This window comes from Mesitornis unicolor, unplaced genomic scaffold, assembly GCF_000695765.1.
Source record: "Mesitornis unicolor isolate BGI_N332 unplaced genomic scaffold, ASM69576v1 scaffold9176, whole genome shotgun sequence".
Lineage (NCBI taxonomy): Eukaryota > Metazoa > Chordata > Aves > Mesitornithiformes > Mesitornithidae > Mesitornis > Mesitornis unicolor.
Window position 1 is genome coordinate 17276 of NW_010190226.1, and position 4341 is coordinate 21616.

The following is a 4341-nucleotide window of genomic DNA, read 5'->3' on the forward strand; positions in this document are numbered from 1 at the left end:
GCCTTGAGCCTCAGAAAAGACTGCTATGGAGACCACGGACAAACTTACAGTAATTATAGAAGCATAGCAACAGATTTTAGGGGATGCCATTGCAAATTGTTGTATTGCTCCTCAGCCACAATGTGTTAAATTTGTGTTGGCCTTTATTGCAGGTTTAGTCCTTTCTGTTTTTAGTTTCTCTGCTGAAATAAATTGAATACAGTCGGATGGAAAAATTTTGAGTCACCCCAAAGCTTCTGACCGATCTTCACCTGATTAGAAGTCAGCGGAATTGCCATTTGGTCATGTCCATAAGGCGCATATGCATGGCTGAAAGGTTAGATGGTATGAGACTGTGTTCACAGCACTGGCAAAACAGCAGCTTTTCAGCACCAGCTTGTGACTGGGCTTGAAAGAGGATTGGTTTATGTCTCCTTGTATCTGAGCTGGAGGCCTTACCTTTGCCGTCCTGCATCCGTACCTGAGCTTTGAATTTCTGGGTGACAGAAAGCATGCTGCTTGGTGACCATGAATTTGATTTTAAGTCTTGTGCCTGTTAGCTGCATAAGATTGCACAGTCCACTACAAAATTTTAATTACAGTCTTTGTTATAGCGCTGTAACTAGGTTTAAAACTGTACCTGCATCTTTATACTGGAGAAAGGAATGATGAACACTTGGATCTGCTGTTCAAGATAAATTGTTTAGAGAGATGCAAATTTTCATAATCATATACGGATGTGTTTTACTTTGGACGAATACTGAATGCAGCTGCATTTGCTGGTGATATCTGGCCCTCTTCTGGACTTATCTGGGATAACCAGGAAGTGGTCTGTTTTGCTCAGAGTATATTTTCTAAAGAAACAGCCTTTGGACAGTAGAAATCCAGGCAAACCACCTGGAAAAGAATGAGCTTTCCTAGACACTTTAATAAATACTTCACCTTCTTGTAATTAGCTGACACTCCTACTACAGTTTTTAGAGACGAGAACTCTGGGAAGACTGAATTACTAGGGTGCAAGGAATAAAAAAACCTCTGCAGAAGAAGGTTATGCTATGACTTCCTATGACTGAGGGATGTTTTTCTCATATAAATTATGGAACTAATTACACTGCATGTTAACATTTTTCTTTCCTTGTACAAATGAGCTAAAATCACATAAAATGTGCACTAACTCCCACTTCTGGCTTACCAGAGCAGAAATGCAGTGTGACTGTTATCATCTGCTTAATCACTGTGGGGAGTAATTGTTCTTGGGATATCTTGCAGAAATGGATATCATCTTGGAGCTTACATAATATAAACCAGATTGTCCATAGCTTTCTAGCTTTCATAGCAAAAAAAAACAAAAGGAAAAACAAAACCAGCAAAAGCATGAGCTCAGACCCCGTGCAAGATCAGAACATATTGCAGTATGAATAAGAACCCAGATAGAGGTGAAGTGATGTTATGACAACGAACACTCATGGCTTCAGAGGAAAGTCAGCTAATGGATTGAGTGATGAAGATTATTTTGATTAAGTCAACAAATTTGGCTGCAGATCTGAAGTTCCAGAGGAGAGGACTTGGACTGATGCACTGTTCACATGGAGGAGAGAAGAGTTTCAACTTGACTGGACACTTCTCAGTATGTATAGAGGGCCAAGCAAGCAAACTTGGGAAGATCAGAAAACAGCTTGAGGAAGAAGGCACCAATGGTTAGACATGCCCGGTCTTATCAGGACTGTCTGTTAAAGCAACTTGCAGGCTCCATAGCTTTGTCATCTGAGGGCACAGATATCTCTGAGAAAACAGCTGGTGACAGCTGTTCACATTCAGCATCTGATGGAAATGGTGTTCAACACACACAGCTTCTTGATGTGTAGCTCCTTGAATACAAAAAGTGTGGAGATTCCTGCAACGTCCAGAATCAATCTTTTGCAAAACAATGATAATTTGTCGAAGTGCCACCCATGCCAAAGTAACATTATGAAAATGGACATTTTTGGCATCAAAGACATGATGGTCAATCCATAGTATTACAAGAAAAGGACCTATCTGCCAGAAAATGTCACGTGAAGCTTAATATCAGAATCCACAGCAATCACTTGGTTGTAGATATTTCAGCAAGACCGCAACTGTTCCAGTTACTGGAAGTGCACCAAAAGAGGGGCAGCGCTTTGGCAACTGGCGGGAATGGATATATTAGCTGGGAACGTTCACACGACTCTTTTGAAAAGAAAAAGCAGTTAACCAAAAACCTGTTTTGGCCCAAAAGACTTGTATAAATAGGCAAAAAAAGAATATTTTCTGCTATTAATAAGAAGATAAATTTTGAGGACTTGGTAGATGGCAAACACCTTCATCAAGCCCCATTTTTGAAAGCAGGATATACATTGATTTTAGCCCTCTCTTTGGAAGATGTCTTTTGCAGACACATAATATATATATGACAGGTTTTGATGGTATAAAACATGGCACTTTATGTAGATGATGATTTTGTTGAGGTGTGTGGATGATAAGAACTTCAAAGCCATCCTGAAAGCAGCTAGAACAGCTGTGCTAAGGCTGAATCAACACAAAATACTTACTAGGGGAATACAGTGGGAGATTATAGAGAGAGCAGTTAACTTCAATATATTCTTAGACCTGCTTAACTGTGCCACCATCTTTACCATGAAAACAAAGAGGTGGAGGGATTTCTGTGTAAAGCAAGCTATGTAAGGAAATGTTTGCCTAGTTTAGATTCTCAAGCCAGCAACTTGAGAGCACTACTTGCGCACAGGTAGCTATGGGATGTAAACCTTGGGAGAGTTTTCTAACCCCTGCCTGACTCCATGGTACTGATATCTCAAGGCCTCTTGGTCCTGCATCAGGTCTGAGGGTTCCTAAGCATTTCCAGACAGATTAGTTAAGAAGTTGATGGCAAAGGTCTGAAGTTCTGTGAAGACCCCTTGTTAAAAGTTGTTTACCTGGGAAATGTGACATGAGGAAACATATCTCTAAAAAACCTCTTTTCTTTGCTCTTGCAGAAGATGAGGTGCACAGTGCTTCTAAGAAGCAGAGTAACGAAAGCAAATCTCAAGTGCCTAAGAACAGTCAGTCCATCACTACCACTGTTAAATAAAAGTGTTATTCAGAGAAGTTGTTGCAAAAATCTCCGTGTTTGTTTATGAAGGAATTATATGTGCCTAACAAACACCCGACATTTCTTACTGCCTTTTTGAGTCTAAGTAATGTAGGTACCAGACTTTGCTCTGCACTTTGGTTGAGGGGCCAGCTGCAGTAAAGAGCATCTGGAAGATGAGGCACAGCAGCTCAACCACTTTTATGTTCAAACCCATTTCACAGAAGCAAGCCTCAAGTAAGGAGCCGGATCAGAGTTTTTTTTACAGTAGGTTTGGGTTAGACCCTGAGTGTCAGACCCAAGGTCCAATTCCTCAGACGAATCCTACACAAAACGGACGTGATTCATTGTCTATGCATGTTGATAAAGTCAGGAGGGAAATTACTTTCCCTTTCAAAAATTTAACTCAAAGGCTTATTGTAACATAATTAGTCAACTGGAAAAAGAGGTGCAAGTACATAAGATAATTTAATGGATTTCTGACAGATCCCCAATGCCTATGTGCAAATCCGTATCCACCTAAGGAGGAGAAACAAGCCTTGCTCATCCTAAAACTTGCGCTTCAGAGGGCTGATTAACTTTTAAGAGGCACGCAAGATAAAAAGGAAGACATTTAAAATACACTTTTTATTATTACCTGTAGTAAATGAACATCTCTTTCGGATTATTTTTCCAGGTACCTGCTAGTGACAACTATTGTGATATATTGTGATAATTTGTTGTGATCTGTTCCTCCAGGATGGGAGCTGTTGGGAAGTCAGAGGAGGCCTAGGGAGGGTCTGCAAGAGGCTTCTGTTCTGCTGCCTGCTGCCAGTTCAAAGCAGGGCAGCAGCCCAAAGCGGGAGAGAAAAGGGACCAGTGAGACCTCACCTTGTGACATGCAGCTTGTTTCAGAGGAGTCTTAACTGCATGCTTGGGTGTTTTATTTTCTGCATCTTTAACAGAGGTAATAATGATATGGAGAGCGTATAATCATATGTCTATGTTAATGCATGGTGCTCAGACAGACCTGTGTAACTATTACTTTAATATCTTATGAGAAAATAGGAAATATTTCCTATATTCCAAACACATTCATGCTTAGCTCACATCATCCTTCTTAATAAAATAACACAAACTGTTTCAGTGAGAAATGCAATACCTAGCACCAAAAAGAGTATATTGAACTTGTTGATCTTCATTTATATGGAGGTAAAGTTTGTAACTAGAACACAAAGCTGCTGCTGCTGCCCCCCCCGCGCAGCCCCACGCGGCCC